We start from the raw sequence: 16246 nt of genomic DNA, 5'->3' as shown, positions 1-16246 counted from the left end.
TCTCTCTCTCTCTCTCTCTCTCTCTCTCTCTCTCTCTCTCTCTCTCTGTGTCTGTGTGTGTCTGTGGTTTTTGTCTGCCTATCTGGGAACTTGCTTTGTAGACCAGACTGGACTGGAACTCACAGAGAACCACCTGCCTCTGCCTCCCAAGTACTGGGATTAAAGGTGTGCACCACCATGCCAGGCAGCTCTTAGAAAAACAAAAACAAAACAAAACAAAAATTTAATTGGGATGGTTCATTTACAGTTTACAGATCAAGGGACATGAGGCCCCCAAAACCCCAGCAGAGAACCTCTACTGGACCTGAAGACTCATCAGTCACCAGAATCTGGTCAGAAGATCTGAGAGGAAACAGAAACCAAGGAACAAAATAATCATCCAACAAAGACAAACACAGGAATCAACACCTGGACCTATAATTACCCCAAACCAAAATGCCTAAATGGCACCGTAAGAACACAATCAAAAACTAAAAGAGCAGTATGTCACCACCAGAACCAAGCTACCCTATGACAGCAAGACCTGAACATTCCAACACAGTTGAACCACAAGAAAAAGACATTAAAATAACTTTGTGAAGATGATGGATGTCCCTAAAGAGGAAATAAAAAAAAATAAAGAAATGGAAGAAAAGACGGCCAAAAAATTGGAGGAAATCAATAAATCTCTTAAAGAATGTCAAGAAAACCAAGAAAAAAACAAACAGTTGACAAAAAAAATATAAAGCTGTTTGTTCAATACCTGAAAATGGATATAGAAGTAATAAAAAAAAACACAAACTAAAGAAATTTTGGAAATAGAAAACCTGGGCAAGCAAACAGGAACTACAGATCCAAGCATCAACAACAGAACACAAGAGATAGAAGAGAGAATTTCAGGAACTGAAGATATGATAGAGGAATAGATTCATCAGTCAAAGAAAATGTTACATCTAAAAATTCTTGAAATTAAAACATCAAGGAAATCTGCAACACTATGAAAAGACCAAATAAAAGAATAACAGGAATAGAAGAAGAATCCCAACTCAAAGGCCCAGAAAATATATTCAACAAAATTACAGGAGATAATTTTCCCAGGGTTTAAGAAGGACATGCCTATAAAGGTACAAGATTATAGAACACCAAATAAAATTACAGAACACCAATAGAAAAATGTCCCCTTGGCACATAATAATCAAACATTAAACATACAGAACAAAGAAAGCATATTAAAAGCTGCAAAGCAAAATGAGAAAGTAACATATAAAGGTAGACCTATTGGAATTATACTTAATATCTCACTAGAGACCCTAAAAGCCAGATATGCTGCTGACATTAAGAGACAACAGATGCCAGTCAGGCTATACCAGCAAAACTTTCAATCACCATAGGGGAAGAAAACAAGATATTCCATGATAAAATCAAATTTAATCATTATCTATCCATAAACCCAGCTCTACCAAAGCTACTAAAAGGACTCCAACCCAGGGAAGTTAGCTACACCAACAAAAACACAGGCAATAGATAATCTCACACCAAAAGGAAACTACATACATTTACACCACTACCACCATCAAAAACAACAACAACAAAATAATGAAAATTAATAATCACCAGCCATTATTATTTCTCAATATCAATGGACTCAATTCGTCAATTGAAAAAAAAAAGCCCAAGCTAACAGAATGGATAAAAATAAATGGATCCATCCATCTGCTGCATACAAGAAAACACACCTTGACATCAAAGACACACATCAACTCAGAGCAAATGGTTGGAAAACCATTTTTCAATCGAATGGACCAAAGAGTCAAATTGGTGTAACTATACTAACATCTTAGAAAACAGACGTTAGACCAAAATTAATAAAAAAAAAAAAGATGAAAAAGAACATTTCATATTCATCAAAAGAAAAATCCACCAAGATGATGTCTCAATTCTGAACATCTATGCAGCAAATAGAAGGGCACCCATATTTGTAAAAGAAACATTACTAAAGCTTGAATCAATATGTCAAACCCCACACATTAATAGTGGAGGACTTCAACATCACACTCTTACCAATGATCGGGTTGCCCAGACAGAACCTAAAGAGACAAATGGAACTAACAGATGTTATGACTCAAATGGATCAAATAGATATCTACAGAATGTTTCATCCAAACAGCAAATAATATACCTTCTTCTCAGCATCTCATGGAACACAAACTTGATCTCAAAGCAAATATTAAGAGATACAAAAAAAATTTGAAATAACAGCCTATATCTTATGAGATCATCATAGATTAAAGTTGGAGTTCAACAACAACACAAACCACAGAAAGCCCACAAACTCATGGAAACTGAACAACTCGCAACTGAATTTCCACTAGGTCAAGAAAGAAATAAAGGGCTGGAGAGATGGCTCACCAGTTAAGAGCACTGACTGCTCTTCCAGAGGACCCAGGTTCAATTCCCAGCACCCACATGGCAGCTCACAACTGTTTGTAACTCCTGTTCCAGGGGCTCTGACAACTTCACACCAATGCACATAAAGTTAAATAAATCATAATAAATTTAAAAAGGAAAACTAAAAGCGTAAAGACTTCAATGAAAATTTCCTAGATTTCAATGAAAATGACCATGCATCATACCCAAACTAATAAGACACAATGAAAGCACTAAATGCCTACATAAAAAAGTTGGAGAAATTTCACACTAGCGACTTAACATCACACCTGAAAGCTCTAGAACAAAAAGAAGAAAATACACTCAAGTGCAATAGAAGACAGGAAATAATCAAACTGAGTACTGAAACCAATAAAATAGAAACAAACAAAACAATGCAAAGAATCAATGAAACAGAGTTGGTTCTTTGAGAACCCCAGCAAGATAGACAAACCCTGATCCAAACTAACAGATGACATGTTAATATAGAAAAGCGACCCCAAAAAATTATACTAGGGAACTCCTACAGCTGAAAAGCACCTTTAGTGAAATGGCTGGATACAAGATTAATTTTCAAAAACCAGTAGCCCTCTCATAGGCGATTGAGAAATGTGCAGAAAAGAAATCAGAGAAGCAACACCCTTGATAATAGCCACAACAATATAAGATATTTTGGTGTATCTCTAATCAAGCAAGTGACCTGTATGACAAGAACTTCAAGTATTTGAAGAAAAAATAGGAAAAGATATCAGAAGATTGAAAGATCTATGCTCATGGATCAGTAGGAGTAACATAGTAAAAAAGCCATTTTACCAAAATCAATCTAAAGATTCCATGCAATACCCATCAAAATTACAATACAAATCTTTGCAGATCTTGAAAGAAAAATACTCAACTTCATATAGGAAAACAAAAAACCCAGGATAGCTTACACAGTCCTGTACAATAAAAGAACTGCCAGAGGTATTACCATGCCTGATATCAAGCTCTATTACAGAATGACAGTAATTAAAACAGCATTAGGTATCGGCATAAAAATAGATGCATTGTTCAATGGAATTAAACCTAAGACCAGACAGAAATCCACACACCTATGGACATTAGACAAAAAGCCAAAACTACACAATGGAGAAAAGAAAGAATCTTCAACAAATGGTGTTACCATAACTGATGTCAGCATGTAGAAGAACAGAAATTGATCCATATCTATCACCCTGCACAAAATTCAAGTACAAGTGGATGGAAGACCTCAATGTAAATCCAGTTAGACTGAACCTGATAGAAGAGAAATTGGGAAGTAGTCTTGAATGGATTGGCATAGGAAACTACTTCCTGTATATAACACCAGTAGCACAGATACTGAGATCGACAATTAATAAATGGGACATCCTGAAACTAAAAAGCTTCTGTAAGACAAAGGGCATTGTCACTAGGACAAAACACAGACTACAGAATGGGAAAAGATCTTCATCAACCCCACATCTGACAGAGGGCTGATTACAAGAATATATAAAGAAGTCAAGAAACTAGACATCAAAATATCAACTAATCCAATGTACATCATCCTTAACCATCTGGGAAATGCAAATAAAAATGACTCTGAGATTCCACCTTCCACCTGTCAAAATGGCTAAAATCAAAACCACCGATGACAACTTATGCTGCGAAGAATGTGAGACAAGGGAAAACTCTTCCATGCTAGTGGGAGGGCAAACATGTACAGCCACTTTGGAAATCAATATGGTGGTTTGTCAGCAAGATATCCCAGAGGAATTTTGGTGAGGGGCCAGCATTGATGGTGTAGCAGAAGCCAGAGGCCTTGAACCTGATCAACAACACATTACATAATTTGCAAGTAAAGCTCTTTGGTCAAAAGAGTATGCTGCACAATACACCGCAGCTCCCAACATTACTAAGATGAATGAAGAGGTGACAGAGAAGTGGGAAAAATAGAATAGCAAGTGTGTTTTTTTTATTATTTGTTTTTGTTCTTGAATTAATATTCCTATTTTTATTATTTCTTTTTATGTCTCCTGGGGGTGGGGGATGCTGCAAGGGAGAAGGGTGGATACAGAAGAACTGGGAGATGGGTAAGACTGGGATGCCTGATATGAAATTCCCAAAGAATCAATTAAAAATTATATAATAATAAAGAAGCTGAAGTGTGGTTTACCACAGTTGACGGTTTGAGGGGAGGGGGTAGGGAAGGACTCAATTATCTTTAATTGATAACTTGGGGCTAGCTACTGGGTGATTGAGCATGTTCCAATGAATATATGGACAACACAAATTAGACTTTGTGTATTTTTTGCTTTTGGATGTAGGGCACAAAGATGAGAGTGTGAACCTGGAAGGAATAGGGAGCCAGTGTGATGTTGTGTATTGTATGAAATTCTCAAATAATCAATAGGAATATTATGTTGGGGGAAAATAAGGAAAACTTAAAGGAATAGAGAAAACAAATTTCATTTGCTTTTTCAAACTGTGACTAGATATCTGATATTCTCAACACCATATCCTCTATTTAATGAACTGAAATCAGGTTGTTTTCAAAACCAGTAAGTGCTCTTAACTGCTAATCCATCTCTGCAGCCTCAAATAAGAAAAGTAACCAGTGGTCTCTTCTTAAAGTAAAGTCTTGCCGGGCAGTGGTGGCGCACGCCTTTAATCCCAGCACTCGGGAGGCAGAGGCAGGCGGATCTCTGTGAGTTCGAGACCAGCCTGGTCTACAGAGCTAGTTCCAGGACAGGCTCCAAAGCCACAGAGAAACCCTGTCTCGAAAAACCAAAAAAATAAAATAAAAAATAAAAAATAAAATAAAAAAAAAGTAAAGTCTTTAAAATCTGTTAGCTCTTTATACCCTTGACCCTGTGATAAGTGAGGAGGGAAGTGCCTGAGACACACTTAAAACATGTTTCCTACTGTCTTGTTCCAAGCAGTTGGCTTGTTTTTAGAATTGTTTGTTTATGTATTAGGGGAGTCTGTCTGACTGTGTCTGCATATGTGTTTGCATGTTTGATTGTCCTTGTATGTGTGGTAGTCAGAAGGTAACTGGCTGGTGTTCTCCTCTATAACTCTCTACACTTTTCTTTTAAGGCAGGGGTCTCTTCTTGAACTGAGGCTGTTTTCCCGTTGAAGAGTGGAAGCCTAAGCAATCCCCTTATTTCTTCTTTCTTAGAGCTGCATACGTGACTTCAGAATAATCAGCACTGAGCCACCTCTCTGACCCCTAGTTGACTTGTTTTTATTAAGCATAGTCTCTTTAACAGTTCTTGGCTCCAGTTTTATGAAAGCTACACGCTGTAACTTTTGGGAAAACTTCAAGTTTTCAATTATTTTTTCTTAACTTATTGTTTTCAGTTCTCAACATAAATCTCTCTAAAAGCAGCAAGGAAAGCCCACATTGCAGAATGAATGCGGGCTTTATTCACTGTGTAGAAATACCTTCTACCAGGCTAATTAGTCTATCACTTTCAAATTTAACCTCTCATGAAGTCTTAAGGCAGAAGCAAAATGTAGAAAAATTATTTGACACATATGAAACATGAATAATCTCTAGTTCAATTACCTATGGAATCCTCATTTCCATCTGTTTTTCCTGTCCACATCTCTGTGAGTATTCTGACCTAAGGTTCTAGCCAAATCACCCATTTGGCTCTGGTTATAAAATTCTGGGGCTTTTCTTAACCCTCATTTCTATTTCTCCCCAAATTTTTACGACCCACATGTTCTAAAACCATCTTAACAACAGTCATGTCAGCCATCACAGCAACAATTTCACCTCTCTGGCACTTAGTTTTTGTGCTAGATGTTTTCTTTTCCACCACTGTGACAAATACCTGAAGGAATAAAGTCAAAGCTCACATTTTCAGAAATTTCAGTTGGGAATTGGCTATGTTCATATTTCTGGATCTGTAATGAGGTAAAATATCATGGCAGGAAGGCACAGTAGAAGAAAGCCGTTCAATGCATATGAGCCAATAAATAGAGAATATGTGCTTGTTCTAACAGCTCTCTCCTTTTAATTTATTCCATCTGAGTCTTGTTTATGCTGGTGTTCCTCATATTTGAGGCGAGTTTTAATTTCCTAAATTACTTCTCTGAAATTTCCCCAAGGTCACACCCAGAAATGTGTTTTATCTTCTGGACATCTTTCAATCCAATCAAGTTAAAAGTCAAGATTAATCAGTACAGAAGGGGAATTCCTTAACTTCACAAAAACAATCTGTTCCTTAAAAATTACTAATAACATCATATTTAATGGTTTGTAACAGGAAGCACTCCCTCTAATTCAGAAACAAGGCAAATATGTCTCCTTTTACCACTCCTTTTTACATCATACTGGAAATTCTACCAAGTAGAATTACTGAAGGAAAGGAAATAACTGTTAAATACTGTTAGAACCAAGAAACAAAACTGCTTTTGTTTGCATATAACATGGGTGTCACAGTAGAAAATATCAAAGAATTGACAAAACAGTTCCTAGAATTAGTATAGCTAGATTTCATGATATAAGGTTAAGAAACAAAATTCAATGTTCTTTCTATATTATCAGCAATGAACAATTACAAATTGAAACTTAAAACTCATCACAATTTATCTTGGCTTACCTTTGATATTAATTAGTTAACAATCTAATAACATTTATATAAGATGTCTATTATAAAAACCCTGATGAAATAAATAAAAGGACCAACAAAATTAAAGTACTTCTGGAATCAAGGATACAGAGACCCAATAGTTTCAAAGTATCCCTTTTCCCTAAAGAAACGTTAAACAACTTATTTTATGCCTATAAAAATTGGTTCTGAAATTTATATTGAAAGGCAAAAGTTATGGAATAGCCAATTCAATACTAGAAAAGAATAAAGGCAGTGGAACATTACTATCAATTTCAAGACTGTATTAATTACTTGTCTCATTGCTATGACAAAATACCTGACAAGAGCAACTTAAGGAAGAATTTATTTCTTATTACAATTCCAGGGGATATTATTCAGCATAGCAGTAAGGAACAATGGCCAACAGCAGGAAACAGCTGTTCAAATTGTGTCCACAGCAGAAAGAAAAGACAGTGATGAATGCCTGTGCTCAGCTCACTTTCTTTTTATTTATTCAGTCAGGGACCACAGCCCATGAAATGATATGACCCACATTTATGTTGCAATCATTACACTTTTGTCCAAACCTATAGAATGCTTAACCCAAAGAGAAAGGTCTATGTAATCAATACATCTTAGGTGATAATGATGTGTCAGTATCAAGTTTATCAGTTGAAACAATGGTACCACTATGGTACAGTTTATCCTATGGTGCAGGAAATACAGGAGGCATATGAGAACTCTATTTCCTACTAATTTCCCTGTTAAAATAAAACTTCTCTAAAAATAGTATTTCTTGATTAAAAAATTAATAACCTCTACACTTACAATGATGTGACTTATTCCTTGAGTTTTCTACTAAGATACACCTACAAATTCTAGCTGGATACTAAATAAGAATCTTAAATAGATTCACTGAGAAATAGTATTCATCACCTAATAAAACATGCAAAGAGAATACCATCAGCTTCACCCTTTCTGCCTTTAGACTTACGTTTAAATTCATTCTTTCCTCTTCTCTCTGTCCCTAATCCCACTGTCTTCTGTTCCCTGCTCCATTAATATCTTCAAGCATTACACCTTCCTTCAGTCACACCTGTGCTCTACCAGGCTTTTCAACTCTCTTTGGTGTTCCCATTGTACTGAACCTTTAAAATCTTCAAGCTGCAATTTTTGTCTCAACTTCTTTTGCCAACAATTTATACACACACACACACAAAAGAAGAAGTTTATTTTCACTGTCTCTACATACTTACTTCTACCACTCAAAGTACTTCATAAACAGAGTGGACCTCAAAAAATTCCCAGGGTGATTTTTGTTTTCTTTTGTTTTGTTTTTGCTTCTACACCCCAAATTCTTTTTTTAAAGATTGTATTTACTATGTATACAGTTTTCTACCTGCATGTATGACTGCTCATCAAAAGAGGACACTATAAATGGTTGTAAGCCACCATGTGGTTGCTGGGAATTGAACTCAGGACCTCCGGAAGAGCAGCCACTGCTTTTATCCTCTGAGCCATCTCTCCAGCCCCTCTACACCCTCAATTTCGAATTTGATGGGTTTATACGAAGGAAAGGAATTAATATAAGCATGTTAGGTGAAAGTGCTTCCTAAAGGCAGAGTCCAATGCATAAGCCAAATTAAGAAACCTTTATTCCAAATAACTGCAATGTCGTTCTAATCCTAAGAATGATAATATTCCACCAACTGAAGAATATAATTAAGTCAATCCTCTGCACCTGACATAGCCATCCCCAACTAAAAAAGGAAAGTTTCTTTGGTTATTAAATACAAGTATCTTCCCTTGCTTGTGTCTTTTCCACCATCATGTGATATGACAACCCTAGCTTTAAGCACACTCTGTTGTTTATCTAAAGACAGGGAAACACCAGAAACACAAGGAGGAAATCTGAATGAGAAAAATTCAAAGGAGAAAAAGTGTAAAATAATCAAAATGGCTTGGTATCACTTTCTTCAATAAATGTGTGCACAAATCAGAAAATACGTAGAATTTAATATATATATATATATATATATATATATATATTCATGGAGTACTCAGCCTTTCTGCATCTCAAACTTTATTCATAAGTACCAAACTCTTGAAGCATTGTTTTTGGCAGGATGATCATTTTTAAAGTTACATTGAAAAAAAAACTTTACATTTAAGTGGACAGAGGAGAAGTTAAGTAAGGGAAGAAAAACAGGGGTTACTAATGACTAAAACAGGTTCTCTGCTTTTCAGGCATAGACTCTGGATCAATCAAATTGCCAAATCTTGAGTCATTTTTAAACAATAGAATAAATTCATTCTTTAATAAAGTCAGTATTTGCTAAGTATCCTCTTAGTGATGGTAAATCCATTCAGGAGATGAAAGTTGGGGACAGGACTGATGAGACTGAGCAGAGGTAACTGGAAGGTCAGTAATACTGTTGTGGTTAACAGAGCTGTCAGAGACAAGATAGCATAGTCCGACCAAGCTTATTAAGAATATAGTTCAAAAAAGTTTCATTAGCTAAAGGCTCAAACCACCTTAAGACTCGGGAGTACAATATAATGTAGGTTGCAGCTTTCTTTATTAATGTGTTATCCTTTACAAATAATAACTAGTGAGCTCTGTTAATTTTTAGTATTTCCTAAATTCAAACAGCACCTTATTCTGCAAATGACAAATTACACATGCCAGTATACCCACTGACTATTCATTAGCTTAGGTCTCTTTTAAAGAGTGCATTTTTATACTTATTATCCTTTTATCTACAGATTTTTTTACACTTCTTTTATGAGGATAAACTGTCACTAACACATGAGAGTATATCTTTGTTCTCACTCAAAAAACGTTGCTTAAACATCAAATAAAAGTTCAAAATTTTTCTCTTACTCCATGAACTCCATTCAGGATGACTTATCTTTCTAGTAACATTTAATAGCTTGCAACTAATAAGTTTATTGGGTACTCCCCACGTGCAAGGTTGTTATTTGGGTAGCAAGAGAGAAAAATAAGGGTAGAGCTATCAAACGGATAAAGCATGATTACATTCTAATTTTTGCAGTAAGTTAATAAGAATGAGTCTGGAAGCATGAATAGGAGTTCACTGGGCTCTTAGAAAAGGCGAAAGGCATCCCTAGCACCCCCCTCACTAGTTTGATGATACTATCACCAAAGCCCTTTGAATAAGTGGAGTAAAGAAGTGAATAAATAAAATAATAAGAAAACATGAGGAAATTCTATTTAAACATATTTCAGATCTGGGAGTAAATGTTTATAAAACAGAATTCACAATCAAGAAAAAGGGGTGGAGTAGGAGGTTTATTATGTTGTATTAAGTTAAAACGAATGAGTTAAAATATAAACATCTGCGCTTGGGACCACATATTCCGTCTTTTATAAAAGTTCATAAAAATTAAAACGAAAGCATACAGGCCTTTATAGAATGTCAGAACACTTTTCCTAATGTTTTATATTCTTAGCATCATTGTTAAAGTTTCTAAAGTCAGACTGCCATGTATCTGGCCGCACCATACCCTTAGAATACACTCTTCCTTGAAACAATGAGCACTAGTTTAGCTAAAAAATTTCAGTTACTGATTTGTACAACTTCAAGTTTTTCAAAGTCTGGCCTTATACTGTAACTATTGAAAGGGATTCGTCTAGCTCAAAACTTTGCCACTCCACCTCTTCAGTCACATTCAACTATTTCTTCTCAAATTCCACTAGTTGTTTTCCTCCCGATGGAACTCTTAAAAATGTATATGACACACACACAAAATGGCTGCAGTCGGAGCACGAGCACACACACCAATATCCAGTCACATTCCTATGGGGGATATTCTTACTCAAAATCAACAGACCATGAAAAAGAAAAAAAAGCCTCAGCAGGAAAGTTCCAAAGTCTCTCCTTTCCTCCAACTCCAAGCCCTCAAGATTCCCCACCCCCTAGGGCGGCAACGTGACTGACTTCTCAAGCATGGACGCACAAAACACACACACACACACACACACACACACACACGTCACACACACACACACACGTGTGTGTGTGTGTGCGTGTGTGTGCTCGCGCGCACGCGCGAGCGACCCTCTGTCACCCGCCACTACCAACAAAACAGTTATAGCCTTTGTTAAAAAATGTCCAGGCACAATGCATCAGAAAAGGGTCACATTCCCGAGCAAAGGAAAGTCAGAGGAACGCCACACCCTCTATTGCAACAGCCTAGGCCAGATAGCCCACCTCTCCCAAACCCTCTCCCCAGCGATAGGAAACATTCCTGGCAACTCTGTACCCCGAGAAAACAGAGTAAGGGTAGATAGTAAGTTGGAACATCGCTCAGGAGCACCAAGCTGGGGCCACTGAACTTGAAGCTGGGCCACCCTCCAGGGCCCTCAAGCAAACCTCCCCCTCCCGGCCTGGCCAAGCCCAAGTGTGTACTTCCAGCTTGTCCACTCCCTTCTTCCTTCTTCTAATTCAGCCGCTCCCTACACACCTTGCCACGCGCGTCCCGCCACAGTTCACTCCTCTGCCCACGCGGCCAGAGCCAAGAAAGCTCGGGCAGCGCCGCTACCGACACAGCTGCACGAGTTTCCCTCAACCGGGTCAAAGTCGGCCCCTGTAGGGCTGCAGCCACGTTCTCTTGGAAGAGTTCCGCACTGCAGCCGCACTCACCAAGAGTCCCGCTCCGCTCCTAAACGCTAGGAGAGCCTCAAGCCGCTGCTCTGTCGGTCGCAGGGCCAGGACCGGAGAAAGGAGCCAGCAGCAGCTGCTAACCGCCGTCCGGTGGCAGCGGTGGGGAGGGCTCCAACCGGGTAAAGGGAGGAGAGGAGGGGCCACGAGGGGTTGGAAGCAAGGGGCGGGGCCAGGCAGGGCGGGAAAGGGAAGAGTGGTGCCTGGGTAGCTTCTTACAACCCAGCTCTGTGGGCATTTGAGCTGGAGCCATTCACTCTAGGTGCCCATAACCAGCACAGAAAAACTGCCGTTGGCCCCTCCGTGTGTTCCTGTATCTACCCGCGAGCAAACATTGCTTGGAGCAGAACCAAACAGTTGTCAGAGCAGCGGGTCTCTTTCTCAAACCGCATTGTCAATCTCACCACAAGGTTACTTCTTTTTCTCTGTTAATTTTCATTCCACATTTTCCTGGCCCTCTTCAAGATAGTGGAATGCAAATTTCTCATCTGCATGCCTCCTAAGAAGATATGTCCAGAACTAGTGACTAGCCAACCAGACTTTGGATATTGTTACAGTTCTGGGTATTGCCCTGGGATCAAAAACTTGAGCTGCTTCTGAACCAACAAACTTGAGTTACTTCTTGAGGCCAACAATCTGCATTATCTTTAATATTATGCATGCATGCATATATGTATGTATGCATTTGAGACAAAGTCTTGCTTTGTGGCCCTGGCTGTCTCACCGTGCTCTGAATAATTACATTGTTAAAATCCATTCAAATGCCTCAGGAAGTGAGAACACAATTTGTCAAATAAGGCCTATTTTTAAAATGTTTTAGGTGTTTGTTTTATAATTTGAACACTAGGCTTCTAAGAGCCACTCTTAGATATGGGATGCAAGACCGTTCTGTTGTGTAGACTTCCATCTAAGATTAAAAGCTTTCTGATTGTGAGCAATTAAAGGAGCCTAAAGTGATTATTATTCTATGCTGCATGCATGCTTAGTTTTAAGTTCTGAGCTTTTCTGTTTAGACTCTGGTCAGCTGTGGCATGGCATTTCACATGCTTTCAGATCAGCTATTAAAATAAACACACCTCAGTGAACCCAAAGAGAATTGGGTGTGGGCTTGAAGTGATTTGTTCCAAGCTAATTTGCCTCCACCCCCTTTTTTACTTTGGTCAATGATGGAATTAGTGCCACACTAGTAGGCCCTTCCCAATAAATACTTTAGTTGTGATTGCAACATTTTATAGGGCAGTCTGGTAATTGTCACTAAAGATCTAAATATACCAAAATTCCTCCCGTTAGTTTTGTGGTTCTTTCATCTGTTTTTTTTTTTTTTCAAAGTAGACTTTTCTGAGCTCACTTTTACTTTGCATTTGTTTAAAAAAAATAAAAGACTTAGGGAGATTGTAGGAAGGTGGGAAGTGGTTATTGATGAAAGGTTTGCTGACAGGTTTGTAGAGTGAATCTTTAAGTTACTGAAAATGTAACTTATCCTATTTGTTTCACTGCTAAAATGTTCCCTGTTAAAGAAGGTGTTTTAAAAGTACAGTGGATCAAGAAAGGTGATATTTAAAAATCTAATAGAGGTGGATATGTGGGAGATTTCACTTTTAATTTGATTTCTTTTTTATTCTTCTTTTTTCCCTTAATGGTTATTTTGGTGGAAGTAACCAATACTAGATTGAAATAGCTTAAGCAAAATGACAAAGTTATTGTGTAACCTAAATTGTGAAAGGGTAAGTCTGTTGTTAGCCTTGAGAATAAATAAAACCAGAAAACAGAATGTTTGAAATTCCATCTCAGGCTCTCAATCTTTCCTCTCTCAGACAGGGTCACTCTTTCAGTACCTCCCAAAGTCACATACAACTGGCTTGGAATCACAGCTTCTGACCAACATTGAGTTCAAACTCTCAAGTCAGGTCAGATAGAAGATGTTTCTCTTCCCTCAGTTCAAGTTTTTAAATCACCAGCTAGAGTTTGATTGGGTAGATTATCATAACTGATTCTGGATATTAAGTAAATGGGACCCTACACACACACACACACACACACACACACACACACACACACACATGCAAGCACAGGAATAAAAGTAAAGAAAAACTTTCTAAATGAAAATATAAGATATGAAGAAATGTTTCCAGACCAGATTTGACACTCAGATCTTAAGAATGACAGAACACTGAGTTTTGTTTTGGATTATTCTGTTCTGTTTTTAAATTTTATTTCATGTTTTTCCTGCATGAATGTCTATGCACACCTATGCATGTAGTACCAACAGAGTCCATAAGAGAGCTCCAGATCGCCTGAAACTGGAATGATAGACAGTTGTAACCTACTATGTGGGTGCTGGAAATCTAACCCAGACCAGAATAATATTCAGTGTTCTTAATCACTGAGCCGTCTCTCCAGCTACAAGATGTTGTTTACAGAAAAAGAGAAAAGAACTAGGTAGACAAAAATAAAAAATGCACACTGGGTTGGAGAGATGGCTCAGAGGTTATGAGCACTTGCCCTTCATGCACAGGACACAGGTTCAATTCTCAGAACCCACATAGTGTTTTACAACACCCTATAGTTCCAGTACAAGGGAATCCGACACCCTCATCTGGCCTCCAGGCACACATGTGGGGCACCTACATACATACAGGCATTTACACATATACATAAAATAAATAAATCTTTTTAAAAAGAAGATACACACAATACAGTATCTGTATTTAAGAACCACAAATTTGGAATCTTCTCATATTCTGTATGTGTCGCTGTCTGTCTATCTGTCTCTGTCTCTGTCTCTCACTAATGTGTGTGTTTGTTTTCTATGGCTGATGTAACAAGCCATAATACATACTTACTGTTTTAGAACACAAATTTATTGCAGTTGAAGAGATGGATCAGGAGGTAAGAGCACCTGCTTTTGCCAAATACTCAGATTTAGTTTGGAGTACCTACATCAGGAAATTTATAACTACCTATAACTCCAACTGCAGGGGATCTGGTGCCCTCTGACTTATTTGTGCTTTTGATACACAATAAACTAATGTATGTATGCACATACACATAAAAATTTTAAAAACCCATTTTAAAAATCAAATACAGCAAAAAATTAAATGTGTTACACTTTTAGAGACCCTAAGTGAGAATGGAATTCCTTTTAGGAGACTCTTTGGAACTGTCTTGCTTTAATTCAAAATGTTCTAAATAATTTGTAGTCAGCTTAATTTCCCTCAAATTACTTGCCCCTGATTTATATCTTGCTTAATAAATGAGTCAGGATTCAAAAGCAAATTTTAGAGTTGGTGTATATCACAAAGTTATTCCATATTCTTCTACTCAGAAAACTCCAGTGAGTCTCCTTCTCCAATATTCCAAGCTCAGGCATATAATTCATTTGTAGATCCAGTCTTCTCCTTGATTGATGTCAATGTCAATGACTTGTAAATCAGATACCTAGTTCTGAACTCTACTGATTTTCAAATCTATAGGTATAACCAAGTAGTGAATTAATTTTCCTCAAACTATAAAAAACATAGACTATTTTTTTCTGCCCAATCTTTTTTTCTTGCTATTCATTCCTTGTTATTGAAACCAACATGTCCCTCACTAGTAACTGAATTGGTAAATCATTCAGAGATGCTTTTTCCTGAAGCCTTTCTAGTTGAATCATTTTTACCTCCCATATGTGCCACATATTGTTTTCTTTTTTTCCATTTGATTAATCTTAACCACCTGAGCTACAATGTGACCTTCCTATTCAATTCCTCATCTTTAGTTTCTCCTAAATCCAACCTCTTTGCCCAATTTTTAAAATTATCTTTTTGAAAACACAAATATAATCAAGTTATAGCTTAAGTATAGTACTGGACCTTGTAGAGAGTAATGTGGATGTTCCATTTAGACCCAAGCACACTCTACAGTCACTTATTTTCAGCATTTTTACCAGTTGTGGTTGTGTTATCTTTTGCTCCATGCCAAAAGAAACTTCTCTGACCCAGCCTGACAACGGAAATAATCTATAGGCATAAACATGAATGTTTAGAAGGCAGCTGGATCCAGGGAACATCACTGAAGTGAGCCAGAAAGATTTTTCATTTGTTTTTGAGACATGATTTCTCTGGGTATCTTTGGAGCCTGTTCTGGAACTTACTCTGTGAACCAAGTTGGCCTCAAACTCACAGAAATCCACCTACCTCTGATTCCTGAGTGGTGGAATTAAAGGTATGCACTACCACCGCCTGGTAAAGAGCCAGAAAGATTTTAAGAGCTTGAAGATGGAGAGAAGTGCTCTGAAACTGTGTCTTCTTAATGTGGTATGACTACTGCAATCACAAACACACAGTAAGTGGTTATGCCATTAGCTTCACAATGCCTTAGTTGTGATAACATATTTTGTCTATGTTTTTGAACTAATGATAATATGCAGATTTCCATACAATGTTGTGGAATATTAGCTGAAAATATGTTACATTTGTTTATGCTGTCAAACAGTTGTTTACTAATGCAAAGATTTTGCATCCTTTTATGTTGTATTTGTTTTAAGTCAGTGAATCTGTGTTACTTTGCCTG

At 37.4% G+C, this 16246-nt stretch overlaps 1 protein-coding gene across 1 annotated transcript in view; it reads right to left on the bottom strand.

Annotated features, from left to right (window-relative positions):
• Positions 1 to 11756, bottom strand: part of Prrg1 (proline rich and Gla domain 1) — a 101411-nt gene extending 89655 nt beyond the window's left edge. The window contains exon 1 of the mRNA XM_026784697.1: positions 11675 to 11756. The gene's annotated coding sequence lies outside the window, so the exon portion shown is untranslated. The remainder of the gene's footprint in view (positions 1 to 11674) is intronic.
• Positions 11757 to 16246: the final 4490 nt, after the last annotated feature.

This window comes from Microtus ochrogaster, chromosome X (assembly GCF_000317375.1).
Source record: "Microtus ochrogaster isolate Prairie Vole_2 chromosome X, MicOch1.0, whole genome shotgun sequence".
NCBI lineage: Eukaryota > Metazoa > Chordata > Mammalia > Rodentia > Cricetidae > Microtus > Microtus ochrogaster.
This window is presented reverse-complemented; position numbering and strand designations above follow the sequence as displayed.